The 23,420-nt window shown below is 46.4% G+C and overlaps 1 protein-coding gene across 1 annotated transcript in view; it reads right to left on the minus strand.

Annotated features, from left to right (window-relative positions):
- Positions 1-6,688, minus strand: part of RAD54L2 (RAD54 like 2) — a 1,748,428-nt gene extending 1,741,740 nt beyond the window's left edge. Inside the window, exon 1 of the mRNA XM_069644107.1 lies at positions 6,577-6,688. The gene's annotated coding sequence lies outside the window, so the exon portion shown is untranslated. The remainder of the gene's footprint in view (positions 1-6,576) is intronic.
- Between the last annotated feature and the right edge of the window lie 16,732 nt (positions 6,689-23,420).

Consider the following 23,420-nt stretch of genomic DNA (forward strand, 5'->3'; position numbering starts at 1 on the left):
GCCAGAAAGACTCACCAAGAAACCCCAAAGGGTGTAACATACAGCAGCCAGGACCCTACTAAGACTAAACAGAAAATACCACATCACTCCAGCACTCAAAACCCTACACTGGTTACCAGTAAAAGTTCAAAGCACTCTGTCGCCCACAAAGCATTGCACAGACAAGGAGCAGAATTCCTCCAAGACAAGGTTAGCCGTTATCGCCCAGGAAGGGAACTAAGATACAGCAATTATCTACAATTAGAACACCCTAGCGGGTGTTTCACAATCGTGATTGGTCAACCTGCAGGCTATACAAACTGGTATAGACCGCAGATTGAATACAGCCCGCAAGGACTGTTTTAATGAATTACTTACCTGGAGATTACCTGATTAAACACTCCAAAAAGCACACTTCCATCTAATGTCCACTCGCCTCAAGTACGCGTTTAAGGAAGCTTCCAAGTTCTTGAAAGTGTAAACCAAATTGAACACAAAATTGGGCTGGTTTGAGCGGACTATAGGCTTGGTTCCATTTCCATATGTGTGGGGATCGTGCAAAACACACTGTGGTTTGATTGTTAAAGTCACTTTGGGCCTACCTGCAACTTGCAATGTGCACAGATGGTCAGCTGGATGAGATAATTACGGGACATCCGACCGCTGCTGATACTATAAATGAGACATTTTCAGCCAAGTCTTGAGCCCTCATTTGGACATGTATTGAACTGTTCTATCTGGCAAACGCTTTAAGGTCTCATACGGTTTACAATCACATGCAGGGCAGTCAAAGGCAGGGCACAGTGTGCGGTCACCGGATCAGTCCATGGAACTAGGTCGCCACTTCTTTTTACAAACACGAGTGCACTCTGGGAGTTGTAGTATTGAATGATTTAAAGCAATTGGTACAAATGGGTTTCAATGGAAAGCACAGGACTAGAAAGCAGTGTCCCATGCACATGGGTTCCTTTTGTGCCCCTATCACAGTAACATCCCCTGTTACTGTGTGAGCAAGTAATCATCTGATCTGCAGTGAGCAATTAGCAGGAACAAGCAAGACCATTTTGCAAAACATGTGCTGTGGACCACCGCCTGTGGTTCTTCCATTTAAGGAAATTCATCGGAACAACGTTCTTACGTATAATAGCTAACACCTGGAACAACATGCAAAAAGTAATTAGAACCACAGAAGACCACATCACCTTCAGGAAACTGCTCAAAACCTGCCTATTAAGCAGACAATGACAACCTAAAAGGGACACCAGCAACAACACCTCAGACAAACAACTAGAGAGGAGATGAGAGGGGCCAAAGAACCGCAAACAAGAACCTGGCTAGATACCGTCAATCAGCATCCAAAGGGCTGCCCCAGAGATACCATAACGGACTGACCGACTTTACTAACCCCCTTCCCTTCCTGGCCCTCCTACATAACCAACGCTTATACACCAGATCTCGGACTAGCCACACTCAAACATACAGAGAACCATTACTATGCCGACATCCATAGTGAACCACCCACATAGACCCCTTTACCATCTAAAATGCAACAACACACCAAGATGCCAGACTACTTTACAGGTACGACCACCTGTTACTCTGAATCCCTTATGGACTGGATGCACTGGATCCAACCAGGGCATACGACCAACCCATCATAACCACACAACACTAACACCAACACAAAACACTACCACACACCCGAGGAATGAAATCTTACCCATACAGTTACAATGCGTGAGGCCGCTCACAAGTGACCACATGCAAAACACACACACGCCAGTACCTCCTGGGTCTGAACCGATCATCTCACCCTTTTCCCCCCCACTAACTCACCCACTCCACTTTTTTGCCAATCCACGCTAACGCCTGGAGACTGCTGATGGGTGGTATCAGTGCAGTACAAATCAACTGAACATAATGGCAGTAATGATACTATAAGAAAACATGGCCATCATGGCTCTGCCTCACACTCCTGTTGGCTTTGCCTTTAAAAATGTTTTGTCACAAAAAGAAAATATGTTCTAACTGGCTGCACAATGCAAGCGAGTCTAGATGCGTAACAATGCTCATCATGTTTGCTTTACCCTTGATACCCAGTGATAAAAGCCACGAAAAAGTAAGAAATGGCTTGACTGGCTGACCTAAATGCCAGTCTGGACACAACACTCATGCTTGCTTTGTCATAGAATCCCAGTGATTAAAAAAAAAGAAAATCTCATGCCACAGCAAAGAATGGCTAGACTGGGTGCCCCAAAATACCAGTGCAGCCACATGAAAGCACATATCATCCTTTTTAACAAAAAAAACAAAAAAGAATAACATTTTGTATTTTGTGCTGGCATCTATGATGGATATCCATTAAAAGGTGCATCATGATTGGGATACAAAGATGGCCACCGAGGGGAGAGCAGATTGATCGTGGAGCTCTCATCCCCCCCATCCCCAGGCCAAAGGTAGATTAAAAGAGCCTTCCCCAGACAAGGATTTATCAATGTAGGCTGCGGTGGTGGAGTGCAACAGCCGGGATTGCTGGGGGACTTGGCAGAGGAGGCTGTGTGGCCTTCGTCTCTGAGGTGCGTGGGCACTCCACCCCCGGCCAGTGCAGGCCAAGCTGAGAGACACGTTCGCAGACCGCGAGCAAGAAAAAACACTTGGGGAAACCCAGGGCAGCCGAGGATCCAGTGCGGCTGTGTGGCGGAAAGCAGCCGCTGCCGGACGGTGGGGGAGCCCATCAGGATGGAGCTGTCTGCGATATTGGTGGCCCACCGGGGCTGGATTCGTGGAGCAGGGGCTCCTTTGCAGAAGAGCACCAGCGGGAAGATCGGGATGGGACAGAGACACGCCTGTGCCGGCCGAGCAGCGTCTCATCGGAGAGATCAGGAGGATCCAGAGGGGCTATACCCATAGCCCACTGCTTAGAGCTGTGCAGCGGAGAAGAGCACCTGGGGTGTCCATGAGGCCCAGGAGGGGCCATACAGCGAAGAGGCAGGAAGGCGGCGACCCTGAGGACCTCAACTTCCTTTACCTCCCTTTGGGGAGAACCATCACAGGTCAGCATGCACCCTGGCGCAAGCAGGTAGAGGCTAACCAGTGCACGCAGTGATCATGACGTTGAAGAGTGGGGGAGCACGGTGGAAGAGCCCCTGCCCAAGCTTTGAAGCCAACACTTTGCAGAGAAGACCAGGGGAGGCCCTGTGGTGTTATAGCCGGGGCACCCCCATCCAGAAGCACAGCAAGGGAGACAAGGGAGCAAAAGGCGCACCACGCATAGGAGACAGCGACCGGTGGGGCCCTGGCCTCCCCGAGCTAATCCTGAGGCCGAACAGAGGGCTAAAGAGTCCATCTACATCCCTGGTGGCCAAGGAAGAATAAGGGAGAGGCCATTTGGTTGGGCAAGGCAGAGTGATCCTGGCACCAAGGCCAGGAGGTGGGTCATTTGAAACCCGAGGAGGACAAACAGTGGCTCAGCCGCGCAAAGTTGTAGGGGGGTTCCAACTCCCTCACACAGTCAAGGGCGGACCCACAAAGAGGCGGAGAGAGGAGGTTCGTACTAGGGATGTCATTTGGGGGTCACCAGGGGTCACAGTTGCGACCCCTGAGGTCTCCCTGGCTACCCCTAACTTTAGACCTATCACAACTATCCCCTTCCTGTTAAAGATCATCGATAAAGCAGCCTATATTCAGATACAATCATACAATCATACTTAGAGAACAATAATCTACTAAGACTCCGACAATCTGGCTTCAGACCCCAAAATGGCACAGAAACAGCCCCGATTGACCTGAAAGACAAAGAAAAATCTGCCCTCCTGCTTCTGTCCGCCACTTTTGACCTGGTCGATCATAAGGTGCTTTGCAAACATCTATCAGCAGTGGCCCACTTCTCAGCAGAAGCAACGGCATGGAACCAATCTTTCTTAAACAGATCGATGAGAGTTTTTTTTTTTCTCATCAGCAGCAGCTGTTCCTATCCCCCATAACTTGCCGAGTCCTGCAAGGATCTTGTGTATCGCCCACCATGTATAATGTGTTCACCAAACCATTGTTTGATGACCTAGACCATGTGGGCGTCACCTACACTAACTATGCTGATGACACTCAGATCCTCAAACCCCTTACAGGTGACTACGAGAAGGATCTAGCACTGGTTTAAAAAAATCTCTCTCATCATTCAGGGCTGGATGGCCACACATGGTCTGTGTCGGAACGATGAGAAAACTGAGCTACTACTATTAGCCACTCCCTTCAATCAGAATAAACTCAGTGAGCATTATCTCTCTTTCAACATTGATGACAATGACATCAAGGTAGCTAAAGAGATAAAAACCCTGGGTTTTCTATTTAGACTCCTCCCCGAGCTTGAGCAAACAAGTTAGTGCCACTGCTTCTGTGACAGCTTACACCTGTAAACTGATCCACTCCTGCAAACCCTTTCTCTCCACAGAAAGCTGCACGATGTTGGCTAGTGCTCTTAGTCTGTCAAAAATCTCTGTACCTGGGTGCCAGTAAATACATCATCAACAAACTCCAGAACAACGCACTTAGAACAGCCCTAGGTATCTCCTGAAGACAACGCATCTCAATGATCAGACATGACAACAACTGGCTGTACATCAAGGATAGAATACAACTCAAAACAGCCTCCCTGACCTACAAATGTCTTAACAACTCAGCCCCTCACTACCTTGGTGAAAGATTCACCAAGAATAACTCCTCACGACCTACAAGGACTACCAACTCTAACTGCCTAAGAGTCCCCATGTTCAAACTGAAAAGAGCAGGGGGGGTAGTAGCTTTCCCGTCCTGGCTGCACAACTTTGGAACTCCCTACCTACCACTTTAAGAGCTGACCAATCCTTCTATAAATTCAGGAAAAATACTAAACTTTGGCTCACCTCCTAAGACCTGCCACCCTGCTAGATGCCCTCCACTAGGACTGTGCTTACAACAATAGCACCACTTCTGTACCTCTGTATATTACCCCTGTACATTCACTGTATGTCTTATCTTTGTCAAAAATGTTATCGATACACATTCCTACTATGTATTACACGTATTGTAATTTAACAGGTATTACTTTGTATTGTAACTAAGAAACTGCATATTCTTGTAATGCGCCCAGATACCTGAGGGCGAGGAGTGCTTTATAAATAAACAAAAAATAAAATGTAAACAAAAAAAATCTCTATTTTTTTTTTAATATAAGCTCATGGGCAGCGGCCATCCCCACGTGGCTCCTAATTTGTGGAGTGCTAGCTTTCTTGTTCAGGCCTCTAAAAAAATAGTGGCTTCCAAAAGTGTAACGCTTTGAGCAGTGACTCTATATAAGAAAGAATTGGAACAACAAATAATTTGTCTTTACAATAATTGCTAGACTCATTAAAAGTTTATTTCAGGCACACTTAAGGGGGTGAGTCACCGATTTAGTCTGTTCTTAAAACACCTCAACTCAGCCTTTCATCCATCTGAGGTCGATTAATGAGTGCCAACACAGGTTGTGTGATATTGTATGCATATTTTCACCCTCCTGGGACCAGGGCAATTGCACCCCGGGCACTTGCCTGCTTCGCCCGGCCAAGAAACGGCCCTGTTATTATATATATGTAGTCAATTACACCAGAGCAGGGTCTGTCTAGTAGCTGCACAGCAGTGGCGTCGCTAAGGGAGGGCCTGGGGGGGGGGGCTGTGCCCCCCCCTCTGAAATCCTGGTCCCCACACTTGCTCCCCCCATCTCAGCTGGGCTGCTCTCTGCGCCGTCAACACAACACAGGAGCTGAACATCAGGATAGTGAACAGAGGGTGTCATAAATCTTCATAAGCACTTGGCTTGACTCATAAGCAGAGGCGTTGCTAAGGGGGGGGCTAAAGAGGCTATAGCCCCTGGTCTTTTGGTTGTAGCCTCAGATAGAATCTCTGGGGCTACAGCCAAAAGGCTAGCTAGCCCCCAGTCTCAACAGTTCCGACATCAGCATAGCCCGGGTCTTTTCCAGACCTATCAACACCCCTGCTCATAAGTACAAAAATCAAAACACTTCAGTTCCCTCTGCAGCTAAAACCAGCCCCTCGAATCAGAATGTAGCACAAGATACCACTAATGATGGGCCATTAGTCACTGAATGGTTTCGTGCCTGCATTCTGAGAGGAGGTGCACTGGGGTGAGGGTAATTGATGTACACAAAAGCCTCTCTGCACGAGTGCTTGTGATACCACACATTCCTTTCATAAGCAGCCCCCCACCCACTTTTGTCTGTGCCCCTCCACTTTTGTCTTGCACAGCAGTTACTACTTGAGCGAGCCTTCCAGACCCTGAATCGTACTGTAAATGAGCTTCGGAGAAGCTATGTCATGCCTCTCAACTCACACGCTTTTGGCGGTTGTCCCCCGACACTTAGACCGCTTTCTCACCCGCCAAGCTCCCTACACGCCCATAAGAATCAATGGGCTTTCACCCGCCAAATACAACCAAGGGCCATGAAAGGTTGAGAGCTATGCTACGTTGTCTACGATACCAAAAACAGGCTGTCCTGTGTAATTTCAAAACCAGATGAATACGCATATACAATTCACTACAAGAAATGGATCGCATACACTCACCTGACGCTGCCTGGAATCAGGACATGAGCGTTCAGTAAAGGGTAGGGTTTAGTTCCGAGTCGACCCGAGAAACCGACCATAGCAAAGCTCCGCCTCCATTTCCTCACGTGGGCTGTTCTGCATCACGTGGGTTTCAACGTTCAGTTCGTCATCTTTTAGCGCGAAGGCAAGGCGTTTGATGAGCTGAACGGAGCGGGAAGGCAAGGCGTTGCAGGAGCGGGAGTGGGAGAGATTCCTCCGTTGCAAAGCACATTTCGTATAGTTGATTTAGTGCTTGAATTTGGTTTATGGTAAGTTTTAAAGTTATCTCATGTTGATTATTACTTTAATGCAGAGCGGCAATATTGGGGAGGGGATATTTCTTTTTATTTTGCGGGTTTGTGATGTGTACCACCAGAGGTGAGATTGGCTTAAAGTACAGGCGGATTCAGTTCTTTTTTGGGTTTTCTCATGCAGGTGGGTGATTTGCCCATGTGAGATGTGTTTTGGGGCTGGGCACAGCGCGTTCCTACCTTCCCAGTGGACCATATGCAGAGTAAATGCATGAGAACTAACCTGGGTGTCCCCATGCTTTCTCCCCCACCCCAGGTAGAACAAAACACATTGCTTTGGTGTTGGCAAATAAAAAGCTGTGGAATTTTTATTTGCACAGATATGGTCATAATAAACCTAATCATAATTACATAACCATAATTTGCTGTACTTTTGGGCACCGGGTACAGAGGTTACCCCCTCGGGCCTGTGCCGCCTTCCTTGTCCCACGACAGTGTGGTACCCTCTAGGGTAGGAGGGTTCTGGGGAAAAGAAAAAGAGACACTGCGTACGCAGTGAATGAACTCTGTAGTCTGGGTCCCCGTGCAGGGTCCCAAACTGTTTGTGTTTGAGCTGAAACTCGGCTCCTTATATTGGACCCAGGGGCTGGCCCAGGGTCCTTGTTGTGCCTGTGTGGGGGGCTGTGCTGCCAGCCCCCCTGAACAGCTGGTGCCAACCGCATCCACACCCGGGGTGCTTTCTCTTGTTCTTGCCCTGCCTGTTTCCTTCCTTACGCCTCTGGGTGCTTGGGAGGAAAGGCAAGGTGTTGTTTTAACACCTTGCCCTTCCTTCTTCCTATTCCGGGCTTGGCTACTATGTGTCGCCGTGTGGGGGGAGAAAAGGGGGAGCGCCGTGTTGAGTCTACTTACTTATGTGTTACTTAGGTAAGCATGCATTGGGCAATGAATCATAATATAACATAGTTCTGAATGTGGATCCAGACCAATCACAATGTTCTATTCATGTGTTTATTACAGTGTTCCACTGTGATGTATATGTATTATCAGAGTGTTATTATTTGTGGAGTTCTTTAATCTTCAGTTGGGTTCTGCCTTCAAGGGTGGTGCCTGCTGTCGCTTTGAGCTGAACTTAATTAAAGAAGTCTGAACTATTTATACTGCCCCGAGCCATTACTTCACATTGGCAACGAGGATTCACTTCACAGACCCCTGGGTGCCTGTCTGGAGCTGCTGGCTTCGTTTTACTCTTCGTGCCGAGTCGCCGGCGCTGTGCCTCTTCCGTCCGCACTAGCGACAGCAGGCGAGGCAGACTGACGGAAGGCGGAGAGGAACAATTGGACCAACAGGCGGTCCACCCAGGCAAGTCGGCGTTGTTTTGGGAAGAAGGAGAGCCGTGGGGGAGCCGTGAGGGAGCTGCGCGAGCACTGCCGTTACAGCGCAGGCCCCCGCGAGCCGTGGGGGACCTGCGCACCGCTGTTAGCGCGCAGGCCCCGCCTTTCACCGCCTGCGTGCTAGCGCACGCGGCTGTCAGCTGGCTCTGGCCGCGCGCAGGCACACGCGCTGCGGCACACGCTGTGGGGGGCGTGTCGGCTCGAGCCCCGGTCTCCATTGTGACACCAGTTGCCTGGCAACGTGTCGGCCCTACCTCTATGAGCCCCGGTCTCCATTGTGACGTCAGCTGACTGCCAGCAGGACTCCCACGGCTGGGAGAAATAAAGGAACGCTGGAACTGGCAACAACAAAGACACTTTGTTCCAGTGAGGCACATAAAAAAATAAATAAATAGAGCTCTATTCGTTGGAACTTAGGGGCCTGTACACCAAAGGCAATTGTTCCCACAGTGAACAGTGCACAAATACTGGTCAATTGTCTTTAAGCACCACAGCATTGGCATTGAAAGTCCTGCCATATTGACATTTAAAGTCCTGCCACGTCACAGCCACCACAGCCATCTGCACTTACATAGTTGGTGCTATTCTTTGTTCATCATGGCGACATCAATTCCGCCACCCATTTCGTTCCTCAATGAACCCGGCCGCTCCCCCCTCAGGTGGGACAAGTGGAAGGACACATTTGAAAATTACCTGGTGGCAATGGGCGGAGACATATTTTCCTCAGCTCGCAAAAAGGCTCTCTTGGTCCACAATTTGGGCGTGGAAGAACGCAGGATCTTCGATGGGCTAGCTGGAGACCAGGTTTTGGAGGCTGGTGATGCGGATGAGTATGCATTGGCCCTCAAAAAACTACAGGACCATTTTGAACCCAGGAAAAATGTCAGCTTTGAAAGGCATACATTTTTCCAGCGAGTACAGGAACAATCGGAGTCAGTCGAATCCTATGTCGCATGCTTGAGGTCGCTAAGTTACTCCTGTGAATTTGAGCACCTGACTGATTCTCTAATCAGGGATCAGTTACTCAGGTGCACCAATAACGCCAGGATCGAAGAGAAGTTACTGGCCAAAGATATGAAGCTGGGTGAGGCACTCGAATTAGCCAGGAGCATCGAACAGACGTCCTTATATATCAAGGAGCTCAAGGGTGACAAACAAAGTCCGACCACCTTGTCGGTCTGTGCCATAGACCAGAAAAAGAGGACAAACATTCCCACAGGAAAGAAAGGAAATTGGACTGCGAGGAATGCATTTACCAGATGTGGTAACCCCAGACATGGTGCCAACTTTCCGTCGTGCCCTGCCAGATTTGCCAAATGCTTTAAGTGCAAGAGTAGAGGGCACTTTGCAAATGTGTGTAAAGCTACTTCCATCAATTGTCTCGAACTCAGAGTGGAGAACAGGCCCAGCATTGAAGAATCGGTCAGGAGAAACTACAACATTCAGGAAGTATCGGCCACCCAGGAACCAAGCGCCAAGTTTGTTTTTGAAATTTCAGCTACTTCAAGTGAGGCCAAGGGTCCGGCAGACACCTTCCTGATTGATGGGCGCAGTCTAGTCATGAAAGTTGACACTTGCTCTCCTTGGACCATAGTGTCACGGGATACTTTAGTGAACATATTGAAGAAGAGTGAAGCCGTAATCAGCCCCACTGATGTTAGAGCCTGTGGATATGGAGAATCCACAATAGAGGTTTTGGGGGAATTTTCCGCATGTGTGCATTACAAAGGAAAGGAATGCCAGGCTAACATTCTGGTAGCAAAAAAGGGAGCCTCTTTATTAGGTTGGGAGGAACAAAAGAACTTGGGTGTAAGAATGCAGGCAAATGCCCCTCAACCAGTATCTATTGCTGCAGTGGAAGATGACGTCTGGACCAAAGAGTTTCCTGAGGTGTTTTCTGAGAAATTAGGGAAACTCAGAAATTTTGAACACCATATTAAACTTAAAAATGGTGCACAACCGGTGATACACAAGGTAAGGCAAGTGCCATTGAAGATGAGAAGTAAACGTCGTGTTGAGTGAAATGACTTGATGAACAAAGGAGTAATTGAGCCAGTAACAGCAACTGAATGGTTATCGCCTGTTGTACTAGTAGTCAAAGCAAATGGAAATCTGAGACTATGTGTGGACTTGCGCAGCCTCAATCAGAACATTGTTGTAGAGAGACATCCCCTTCCCAACATATCCGAGACTCTTTCCACCCTGGGGGAACCGAAGATATTTTCCATCATTGACTTGTCAGCAGCATATCATCAAGTTCCTTTGTCCAAGGGTTGTCAGCATTTTACTGCTTTCATCACTCCTGAGGGAGTGTTCAAATACAATCGCATGCCATTTGGATTAGCTTCCGCTGCTTCTGTTTTTCAAAGCGTGATGGAGGAAGTTCTTAGAGGGTTAAGGAAAGTGACGGTATTCCAAGATGACATACTAGTGTTCGCTGAAAATGAAGCAGAACACAATGCGATTTTGAGGGCTGTCTTAGTCAGACTTAAAGAAGCTGGTTTGACTGTACAAAGAAAAAAATGCAAGATTGCTGTTAGAGAAGTAGACTATTTAGGTCATAGAATTTCTGGTGATGGTATTGCTCCGAAAAAATCTCTTATTGATAGCATTAGCAGTGCTCCCCAGCCACAAGACAAAGATCAGTTACGTTCTTTCATGGGGCTGGCGGAGTACTACTATAAATTCGTAAATGGTTTTGCCACCATCTCCACTCCGTTGAGAGAGTTGTTGAAGAAGAACGTGAAGTTTGTGTGGTCGGGTGAGTGCCAAGAAGCTTTTAAGAAAATAAGAGTGCATAGTGCAAGCACTCTCTTTGGGAGGGTTTGTGTCAGGAAGGAAAACTGTTTTATCGGTTGATGCAAGTAATATGGGTCTAGGTGCGGCTTTGTCTCAGGTGGACTCTGGTAAAACTGAACATATAATTGCTTTTGCCTCTAGACCATTGAAGGGAGCGGAAGAAAACTACTCTGTTATTGAGAGGGAGGCGCTAGCAGTTTCTTGGGCTGTGGCACATTTTAAGTTCTATCTATGGGGTCAAACTTTTACGGTGAAAACTGACCACAAACCTTTAGTTCAACTACTAGGTAGTGTAGAATGGGCCAAAGGATCACCCAGAATATCTAGATGGATGATTGAACTCCTAGCCTATGATTTCAAGGTAGTGTACATAGCTGGTAGGGACAATGTAGTAGCAGACTGTTTGTCTAGGCTACCTGTGGAGAGTAAAGATACAGAGGAAGTATCTTTAGAGCAAGGTTTGAGTATTTCTGAGGTTGAATACAATCCCATAAGTAGAGATGAGTGGGAGATTGCTGATGGTGAGGAAACAGGTCAAAGTATGGACCAGGACAGGGTGGCCTCATAAAAATTGACTGCTTCTATTGTATAAAGGATGAGCTGAGTCTATCGGAAGACGGTCTAAAACTCAGGAAGGGCACTAAAGTGATCCCACCCAGTAACGTTAGATCCAAACTGGTGAGTAAATGTCATGATCACTGCTTCCAAGGAGCCAGGACCAGCCCAACGTCCTTGGAAGCAGGCCCCTAATCCTAGGCACCAGCCGGTCCCCACAGGGACCTTTTGGACCTTGTCCTGGCGCCGGTGGCACCAGGCTCATCAGAATCATCGGTCCCGGCACTGGAAGCGCCGGGCTCATCATATGTGTGCAGATGCTTGGGTGGACTTACCTGCAGCAGACCATGCTGCTTACTTACCAGCCACTTAGGAGTCCTCTGTGAACAGGAACTACTTTCTTACCTGGGTGGGGCAAGCTCCACTCTCTGGATTCAGCACTGGAAAGCTTCTGGAACTGGAACTCTTTTCTTACCTAGGCGGGGCCGTGGAGGAAGAAGCCTCATCACTCCAAGGCTATTTAAACCACACCCGATAGACGAAACGTGCTTCGCGTTATTCTGCATCTGCAGCAGAACGCTCACCGAGTCTGTTCCAGCCTTTCTTCTTTCGATCCTGAATCTGCAAGAATCATACTCACCATTCCTGCATCCAGTCGACAGCAGCACCTGCAGAGACAAGAAACAGCAGGTTAGCAAGGATGCCTTAACTCGCAGTGCTACTCACCTAATCCATCGGCTGCGGTCATTTCGGCACGCTGCACCCCCGCCTGCGAAGACAAAAGCATTGTCACTACTTACCGGCACTCCGTGAATTCTGGATTTCTTCACACTGCATCGCCGCCTGCGGAGATAAAAGCATTGTATTTACTTACGGACATTCCGCGGACTCCGGCGCTGCAAACCCACTTCTAAAAAAAAAAAAGAAGAGACATTAGACAGGTATTTACTTGCGCCCATCGCGCTCTTCGCAATAGAATGCCTGCAATACTGCGGCGTCTCTTCAGCACGAACTACGCTGCAAGGGAAAAGAGAGTTAGAGCGCTTGCATTTACTCACGCATTTCCAGGCGCTTCACTCCATCTTCCTCAAGAGTCCTGCAAGACAAAAGGGAGAAAAGCATGATACGAAGTCCTGTTCAATGTTAACGTGCCTTGCACCTAAAGACTATTAAGACTAAAAAGGTGTCTGGAAACTCACCGCTCGTGCAGTTAACGACGGTAACGGTCTTCTGAGTCCAAGAGGCCTATGTTTCAACAGTGAAGGAACTGGCAACAGCGCCCTGCACCAGACGCAGATGGAGAGCCCAGCATTCACCTATCTTAGGTGAGTACGTTGACCTGAGGGGCTCTACGGAGAAGCTAGGGAGAGAGGAAGAGGGACATTGAACAACCCAGACCATTAACCCCCATATTCTTTCACCTGCAGAAACCTCACCCTACGAGTTCGACACACAGTGCGAAGAGGTGCGACCCCAGAAGCCCATCGAGTTCTGCACATCACCTTTCGAGTCACAGACACCTTCCTGCCAAGATCAGCGCCTCCGTGGGAATCAGGTGAGCGTTACAGTATAGCTCATCAAGGCCATCTAGGGATGGGAGGAACCAAGAGATACATCGGGGAATTCTATTGGTGGCCGGCAGTTGACAGTGAAGTAGAGAGGTGTGTTAAGAACTGCAGAGAGTGCGAGAGGAGTGATAAAAGTAAAGTGGTTAGGGAAGCACCCATGAGACCTGTGAGTGTTCCCGGTGAACCCTGGAAAAAGGTGGCTGTGGATCTGATGGGCCCACTGCAGAATTTGGGGGAGAATCTCAAGTACTTAATTGTGCTAGTAGATTACCACTCGAAGTGGATAGAGTGGAAGGCAATCAGTGAGGCTACCACGGCCAAAATGATATCATTTTTTGAAGAAACATTTTACAGGGAAGGTTTCCCTACGGAATTAGTTTCAGATAATGGTGTCCAATTTTGCTCTGACAAGATGGTGGAGTTTTTCAGAAAATTTGGCATAAGGCATTACAGAACGGCACTTTATCAACCTAGGGCTAATGGGCTGGTAGAGAGGGCCAATAGGTTTGTGAAGGGAGGTTTGCAGTTAGCAATGGCGGCAGGTTTGGAGTGGCAGAAAGTGTTGAGAGAGATGGTTTGGAACTACTGCACGACGCCCCACACTGTTACCAAAGTGTCACCTTTTATGTCTCTCCAGGGCAGACAGCCGGGCACTAAACTCTGTCCAGGGTGGCTTGACTTGGCCAAGAGTGTGAATGTTGACAGGAATAAGTTGTGACACTCATCAAAGAGGCCCAAAATGCATACAAGGAAAGGTTTGACATGGAAAAGAAATCCAAGAGTTTGGTATGGAGAGAAGGTGAACTCGTATATGTAAAAAAAACCCAGGTTGTGCCCTAAATGCATCGAGAGCAAATTCATTGGGCCCAAGAAAATAGCTGTAGTAAGAGGAAATGTGGTCATAATGGAAGGTGGAGAATGCTGGTCCATGTCCAGATTGGTAAAATGTAATAACAATGGTCAAGCAGTAGAGGATGGGGAAAATGTTAATGGTAATGACAACGGCAATGACAATGAGTTGGTGTATGAATCCGGAGGAGTTGATAAGAGTGTTCTACAAGACACAGACATTAATATCAGTGCAAAAAGGAGGAGAGGTAAACCTCTTTGGTTGCGAGACTGTGTATTCGAGTAACTCTGTCATTGAAAGGGGGGAGATGTGTTGAGTCTACTTACTTATGTGTTACTTAGGTAAGCATGCATTGGGCAATGAGTCATAATGTAACATAGTTCTGAATGTGGATCCAGACCAATCGCAATGTTCTATTCATGTGTTTATTACAGTGTTCCACTGTGATGTATATGTATTCTCAGAGTGTTATTATTTGTGGAGTTCTTTATGGAGTTCTTTAATCTTCAGTTGGGTTCTGCCTTCAAGGGTGGTGCCTGCTGTCGCTTTGAGCTGAACTTAATTAAAGAAGTCTGAACTATTTTTACTGCCCCGAGCCAATACTTCACACGCCGCCCATGTATGTTGGGCTGGTACTCGTCCTTCTCGCACGCCTGGCAGTCATGGGGCATCGGTTACCCGCATCGGTTACCCGGCCTCGCTTTGTACCTTGCAGCGTTGCCCAGACTTCCACTGTACAAGTAAACAGTACAGCGTATATAGATATCCTCCCCGCTGGAGAGTGGAGGGGGGCTGGAGGATTTGTTTTGGGCAGCAGATGGGGCTATGTGTTATGCAGACAGACACATTTGGGTACGAATTTCCAGCATAAGTTATTTTTTTCTCCTGCATGGGGGAGGGGGGCGATTTGGCCTTCCCAGGAGAGGGGGTTGTTCATTTGCCCCTTTGTAATGTGTGGCAAAGAAGGCTAAAGGGAGACCTTATATTGCTTTCATTATCAATCACATGTTTAAAGTCATTGTTTGTTTGTTTAAAAGTTTGCTGATACTTTGTAAAATGCCTTTATGGCGTCATGACATATTTTACGTATTTCTGTCGTTGTGACGTTTCACGTAGGATGTCTATACGTACTTAGGAAGAGAATCACAGAGGAAGGAGCGCTCCATGCCGGGCACAGGCAGATGTTTGTGTATTTGAGGTGCTTATACTTCTCGTGAGAGCTTCGGAGCGCCAGCTATATTAAGTGCCGATGGGTTTGTTTTCCCTATTTTGATTTTGGTTGCAGCAACATCAGATCTTTGTGTATCTTCTTGACTGATATTATTCCCCATCCCGGTCCACCCGCCCCCAAACAGAAGTGATTTGCGACTGAGCCGTGCACGCCGAGGGAATTTCAGGGCAGATGTTTTTTTCCAAATTCGACTGCCAGCAGCAAGTCGGATTATGCGCAAACTTTCTTCCCCCTGATCTGTGCAACGCGGATTTCGCTGTTAACGCATCAATGAGCTCACCAAGGTGAACATTAAGCCCCATGCCGATACCATTTTTACCACATCCACATGCATGCTTGTTTTTCTGCACTGCTGCACAGGCTCACACGTGTTTGAATGTCTCTGGGGTTGCCAAACCCTCCTGTGCTGGGGCTAATGTATGGGCCGCCGCCCGAGCAGGGGACGAGTACGGCGCCAGCCCGCGCTCTAAAGAAGAGCAGCAGCCACGGGGCTGAAGTTCCCTTTGCATGATTTCTGTAACTTTACTGTCTCTACAAGGTGAGGGTTTCTAATTTGAACAGTGCAGGGTGATGTGCCTAACTTTACGACGGGGCTGAAGTTCCATGACCGAGTGTGTGCAAGGGCAGTCTGGGGTGGACTGGCCTATAGGGAACTTTGGAGATTTCTCGGTAGGACCCTGTGACCTAGGTCCCTTTTGTGTGCTGAGGAGGATTTGTGCCAACTGGCAGAGTGTAGTGCGCAATTATTGGTACAGTCAGTCTGGTACGTAATTTTTTATATTGTACTTTTCAATTGCAGGAACAATGGTGATGGTGGGGCTATTTTAAAGTTATAGTTAGTCACAATCTGGGATTTCAGACCTATTTTTGAGGCTGTCCTTTCTCGTGTCCAGTTTGGGACAGTACTGAAAGTTCACGTCTCATGTGGCAGTTGTATTTACAGTTTGTTCCTTTCTCGTGTCCAGTTTGGGGCGTTACTGAAAGTTCACGTCTCATGTGGGAGTTGCATTTACAGTTCACTGTGTACTCTCTCCCACGTTCCCAGCATTACGTCCTGCTTACTAGCTGATGCCTAACACCCAACAGCTGGTTTTAACCCCTGCTCATCTAATCTTAATGTTGAAGTCTCAGGTAGACCCATGTATCCTTGGCTATTTTCATTGCAGCAGGATCGCTCCAAGCGCCGGTGTGTCACGCTAGCCACCTCTGTCCCAGCAAGAAAAATCCAGTGAAGCACTTGAACCAGTCACGCAGGCAGGTAAAGATTTGTTTTCCCTATGTACCATTGGTTGAGTAGAAGTGCTGAAGTTCTATATCGGCACTGTGCACCCAGGTGTGGTTTTCGCCGCCAATCTGGCCTAGTCCAGGACCACACTATAAAACAAATTCAAGCTGGCACATCACAATCTGAACAGGGAGTCTCTGATATATATATATATATATCAATGTGGTGTTTTTTTTTTTTTTTTTTTAATCCAACCAGTATTTCTGAAACATTTTTGCTGAGTTCTTTTCCCCTTGAGCTGTTCACATGGTTTCTTTTGGGGGCTTTTTTAAAAATAATTTTTCCCCCAGCCTTTTCCCATGCTTCGTTTCAAATCTTTGCATGTGGCGTTTGCCATTTTAAATCTCTTGAGGCATTATTTTTTGAAAACCTGAAATGGTTTTTAAAAACGAACTTGATATTAATTCATTTTTAGATGGATCGAAAGTGACCAGATATTTTTCACTGTGCGGGGGGGGGGGGTCGATTTAGAAATGGCGCACCATGACCGAGTGTGTGCAGGGGCTGACATGTGCTGTGAGCCCCAGCGGAGTCGTGCAGGAGGCAGAGGTGAGTTTTGGACTGTATATGTGTGAGTGTATGTGGCTAGGATGCATGTGTTGATGGGGTGGTTGGTAAGCCAATCGGGATTTGGGGGAGTGTACAACCCCATCCCCGAACCATTAACAGGTTAATGAGCAGGATGGGTCGGTGTGTGATATTTCCACATTTTAAAGCCAATAAAAAAACTGCTGAAAAAATCTCTTTTTTTGTGTTAGGGCTTTAAAATGCAGAAATATCACATAAAACTGGATCTGCACCTACTGCCCAAATACGGTAGGGATCTGAAACGAAAAGCAGGAGAGGTGGAAACGGACAAAAGAAATGCAAAAACACAGAAATATGTTTCTTATTTGGACTTTGGCTTCACATGGATCGCAGTTGCTGGACAAGGGAAGCTGCAGTGTGTGGTTTGTGGCGCTGCATTAGCAAGCCTGAAGCCAACACAATTAAGGCGGCATTTCAAAACCAAACATGCCTGTTTAGCAAAAAAGACCAGGGATTTGTTTGTACAGAAACTGCAAGGCATACAAAAGCAAAAAGACGCAGTTAAAAATGTGGCCTCAGTACCTGCAAATGGGTTGGAAGCTTCTTACCACATTATCTGGGCAAAAGCTCTTTACAGATGCTGAGAAAGTAATTCTTCCAACAATTCTCGCTGTCAACTGGGTAATTCTCAGTGATGGTGCAGCAGAGAAATGCAAGTATCCCTATGTCTGATACCACAATTTTATGCTGCATCATTAACCTGTCCTCTATCAGTACAGAATTGATACTGCGCTTGAAACAGTCAGTTTGCCCTACTGTTTGAGGCAACGGACATTTCAAAAGAATAAATGAAAACTTATGCTGGTAAGGTAGCGCTGTGACCCCTGATAAATTGTCTAGCACAACTAATTTTAGCGCAGGAGTAGATTGAATAGTATCATAAACAAGAAATGTTCTTTATGTCTTGATTTATTCTCAAGATCAACACAGATACAGCCGACACGTGTTTTAACCTGATGGTCGTCTTCAAGGCTGACAGTAACCAATAAAGTAAATAGCATAAGTTTAAATAGCACAAGAATATGCCATACAGATGTTATAAAGTCACATCAATGTGAGATGACAACATTCCAAAATCATATTGTAACAAAACATAAAATATTACATACCCATGTTGTAAATTGGCATCAAATGAGGTGAGCAGATAAGGATAACAAGACAAAATTTCCAAGAGTCAAAATTAACACAACATCCTCTTGTTATAATTAAATATATTTATAGCTGATATTACAGATTTATATGGCAAATGGTCAAATCTAATTCGGGTGTAGTAGCCCATTGGTCACAAAGACCCAAAATTAATCGCGTGTGAGCTGCCAGTTCCTACCGTTAGGCGGATGAACATGACCCATGAGCGTGCAAAATAGTGTCCCATAGCACCTTGGCATGCATTCCGTGATATGGGTATAAGTATAACCGTTACCCCTGTCTAGAGTGCCTAAGTGATCTGGTACTCTGCATCCATATTAATAGCACCCCAGTGACTGGCGTGGTGATCGATTTCATACTGAAAATAGTGTACCAAATCTCACTGAATTATTCCAATTCACGAGATTCTAGATAAAAAAACACAAATGTGTGTCATTTATTGTGTCATTAAAACGTAATGATTAAAGGTTCTGGACTCTATATTGGCAAAATAGACTTACCCTGGCGGAGTATAATCTGTGAGATTCATCAAGAATCTCGAGTTTCTGCGTTTGCAGAGATTCTCCCGATGCAATAAGGTTTATAATTGGTAAAGGTCCCACTTCGTGGGCCTGGAATAAAGGTTAATTACATTTACCTATGTGTTTGAATGCTATGGATTGCGCTCGGTTTCCTAATCTCACAATGATGATACTGCCAAATTGGCCTCATCATTCTGTTAATAAAAATGTGCTTACCTATAATGTCCGATGCATCTATGTGGTAAAACAGCAAAAGTCGTTTTGAATTAGTTCTATTGTCTCCAATGACATTAATGAGAAAAATGCAGCAATCGAGAAATGAAGACTGTATATCCAGGTGCCAATACCTGAAAAAAGACGAGGCAATTTAATAGCCTGGAAAAGTTCTGACATCTGACGGAAAGGGTGGTTAGAGGGTGCTTGTAACAGCACAGTTCTTACCTGTTACAATTATCAAGAAAGCAATTATCAAGAAAGCAAATTAGATCCCGCAGTGTCTGCTCAAGCATGCAACCAGTGCCATTACTGAAAACCAATTTAAATTGTATACAAACTGCGTGACGTCACACGCACAGTAGATAGTGAAACTGCGTCATAGGTGCTTATTAATAGTTCACTGAGTACAAGGTTTAGCAAGATGTAAAGAAAGAAAATGAGCCTGTGTGAGCTCTTCAAACATACCCTTCTCAACTAAAAATAGTTATATAACTTAAAATTGGGGGAAAAGGTTTTAAATCGCATATAGGAACTCTGGAACAAAGTGAGACACTTTCTCCTGAGTTTAGACCAGATGAAAGTAGAGCCTCTGTTAGTTTACTTTGCCAACCTCTTTGTAAAGCTACGTTTTCTAAACCTCTCCCTGCAAGGCACAGAAAAGAAAGCACGTCATTGGCTATGAATGCAAAAATATCAGCATTCAAGAAGAAGCTGGAGCTTTGTAGAACGGTTGAGGAGGGTTGATGTCTGCATTCCAATGCATTTCCATTCTTAGCAGATGATCTTGAACAGACAGAGTATGATCTTTTTATGTGTTGCTGAACTAATTGGAAACCATCTCGGAACTGGTCGCGAAGTACAATTGTAGCATCAATGACTGAGTGTTTCAGCCTTTCCGAGCAGACGTAGGGGCCCACCTACCAATGCACCTCCAGGAGGAACTAATGGCGCTTCGAAGTGACCGCCTACTGGAGAGCCAATTTTGTCTTTGGGAGAATTTTGGTAAAATGCAGAGTTTCCAACTTTATCCAAAAGTACTGTTCAGCGCATTGTACCTTTGAGAGATTGGATTCGCAGCACCTGCATCCCTGAAGACTAAATATCTGTCAAAGCTGGAAGAAAACCTGTGGTTGGCTATTGCAAATATTGAACCCAATAGTCACAGGCTGGCTGCTGAAAGACAGGCCCACCCTTCACACTAGTCCTCCAGTTGCCACTGTCCAACTTGCAAGTGACTGCATTAATAGTATCAAGTTGTTGCACTTAAAAAACAAATTTGTCAAACGTTGCTGTAGGAAATAAATATCCAACACTAGAAAAACATTCTGAGTGCTGTTTACAAATATGTGCCCTCTGATCTAATTTGAGTTATTACAAGCAATGATTTTGAAAGAATCTGTTGTTTGGTACCCACACCTCCATTTGGGGCACCATTCTACACCAGCGGGTGATAACCGTTCGCAACCGATAAACATTTTGGAGTCCATGTATATAGGGGGGCCCAAGCCAGGTACCTTTTTCTTAGGGGGTGGCGGGTTCTCAGGGTCAAACAAGTTTGAAAACCACTGCTGTAAAGGGGTGTCTGCGGGCGGGGGACGAGTAGGGCCTGAGGGGGAGGGCGGCATGGGAGGTAGGGTGAGGGGGTGGGGAGTTCCTCAGTGGGCACAAGGATGGCGTGGTAGTGGAGGGGGGGTTGCGTTTGGAGCATCATAGAGCTCTTCTGGCTTGTGAATTTGATATTGCGTGGGGTGTATGAACGGGGAGTGTGGGGTTGCTCTCAGTAGGAGGGAAGATGGATGTTGGTGTGTTCGAGTGGGTTGAGGGGGACTCGATGTTTGGAGTGCCAGAGAGCTCCTCCGATTGGAGGTGGAGTAATGGTAGGGGGGTGGGTAGGCAGGGGTCGTGGAGTGCCACCAAATGTGGGATGTTGGGGTCCATGAAGTTGAGTTATTGGAGGAGAGTATGGTGCAGAGAGGCCGGGAATGAGGAGGGGTCGGAGAGGTGGTTTTTGTTGATGTGGGATCTCCATCCTGGGGGAGGTCAAAGGCAGCACCTAGAATTTGATGTACCTGTAACAAGAGATACAGTGACCCTAGATGTAATGCCAGCGTCTAGATTTTGGACACCAGGACAGAGGAAAAGGGCCAAACAAGGGGTTATCGGAGGACTGGCGCAGGAGGTTTCTGACCTGGGTGTAAAGGGAGTGCTGTTGGTGGCAGTGGTCATCAAGCCTTTTTATGCTGTGCCCCCCCCCCCGTGAGTAAAATATAGTTTCTCGACCCCCCCCCCCGCCACAAATGCTTATATTTCCTATTAAAAAATGGTCACCATAATCCTTTGAGCCCCCACCACTGGGCATCCTTTGGACCCCCCAGTTTGAAGGCCACTGGATTAACGCACCCTAGCTGTTAAGCATACAGAGGCCATCTTTTCGTGGGTGGGGCGACTCCTTCCCAGTTCCACACAATGACTGTTCTACTGATCTGGCTGATAGCTTTCAAACCATCGCCAAGTAGGGGTGAAATGCTCCTACTGGCTGCCCCTCTCTGGCTTTAACGCTGTTGCTGCTCCAATGCCTCCACATTGTTCCACACAAATAGGTCCATGCCTTCCTCAGATAGGTGCACCGACCCTCTTAAGAAATAAGTTACCTACGTGTATCAGGCCGCAGCGCATGTGTGAGAAACCATGCTTCTGCAAAATGTGCCCATGGCTTGATTTACTTTTTTGCAGGACTTTTCCACTGCTATGAGCGCTGCACTAGTTCAGCTGTAGTGCATAATTTATGGCACAGTAGCAATGCCTATGGGGGTGGGTGAAGACTTCTGACCCTTCTGGAGGATAGTGCCTGGCTCATATTAACAAAGGCCTTACTGCTAAGGTGTAATATTTTTGTTTATTCCCGCCCCCCATTAAAAAGAGAAGGTGCTTGTCTTTTAAAGGACACACATAAAATTACTGCAGCATTTTAGGTACAAGAACTCTGCAGTTAAGAACATTTTGCCTCTCTAGAACACCCACCTCTAATTTCATTAGCGAGCAGATGCAACTAGTTAAAGCCACAATGGGGACAGTCTTGGAGGAAGTTACCAAGCACCAAGAGGCGCTTCACTCGCAAATCTGGACACATCAGGCAGGAGCAATTCATGGTTTTGGGTACTTGGATCATACTAATTTTTAAAATTTCTTCTTTTAGGCAAAAACCCACATCGTGGCACTCTTTAATGTGGTTTTCTTTGATTCTGAGAATTCTCTGTGTATTTGAAAGGATGGGGAATTGGAGCCTTTGGCAGTTCCCAATGAAGTTAATTACAATGGCTGATGGAGGGTCTTGATGAAAGCAGAAGAGAAATATGCGAAGAAAAGGATTTCAAGGCAGTCGTGCTTTTATAGTCGGGTAAGCAGTGTATTTTTCTGTTCATTTTGTTCATCTATTTGATGTTTGGGGGAGAAGGGTACATTTGACGTCCCTACGTGGAGGCATTCCCTTTTTTTCCACACATACAGATGAATGCTGCACAATGCCTGCCACTCTTTTACAGCATCTCTTTCCTCTAGAGTAACTCTCTAAAGTATAGCTGGTCTACTGATTTCTCTTATGTTATTGGCAAAGCGGTATATGTTGGAACGCCCTTGGGGACTGTAGTCCAGGTCAGAGTATGTGTGCAGCTAGACTGAGTTGTGGGTAGCTGCATGTGGAGGGAGAGAAAGCGCCAAGGAGAGCAAGAATAAGCACAAATTCAAGGGGACGGATAGGATTGCGCTTAAGGGGAGTTACTAGTGTACAGTTCAAGCAAAATGTTTGTTGTATTGGTAGTCATATTATGAAGTTTCAACTTGCCTTTTTCATACCCTTAGCCAAGAAACCGTATTCAGACACAGAAAACATTTGATGGAATAATGAAAACCTATTGTGATGCTGAGGACTACTTGAGGCTTTAAAAAGAAAGGTAGGGGAGAAAAAGCTGCTACTGGAGGAATCTGGAGTGAACTACAAGAAGAAAATGCTGTGAAAAAAACAAAAGCAGAAAATGCAATGAAAAAAGCTGGAAACGGAATATTCCAAAGCTTATTAATAGCTGTTCACTAAAGCTGGAAAACCTAAGCCTTGGCAAGGATGTCTAGTGTTCTTCATTCCTCCTACATTCCTTCCTCAGAACCCGCCTCTTACTTCGCCTGGACAATTAAAAGACACAGCATTAAACTACTGACAGATGTCTCTGTGTAATGTTGCAGTTCCCAAAGATGTAACTATGCAATAACTACAAAAGATTGGACTATAAATTAACAGTCAATTGTCTGCTTCAAATGTTTTTTGGACAGATCTAATTTGACAAGTGCAACGCTATCACCAAGTCTTCTCAACAGTGTGTCCTTGTTAAAGTATGGTGGTCATGCCTGTTTGGACAGTGAAGTGAC

This window comes from Ambystoma mexicanum, chromosome 2p (assembly GCF_040938575.1).
Source record: "Ambystoma mexicanum isolate Mex_15411 chromosome 2p, UKY_AmexF1_1, whole genome shotgun sequence".
Taxonomy (NCBI): domain Eukaryota; kingdom Metazoa; phylum Chordata; class Amphibia; order Caudata; family Ambystomatidae; genus Ambystoma; species Ambystoma mexicanum.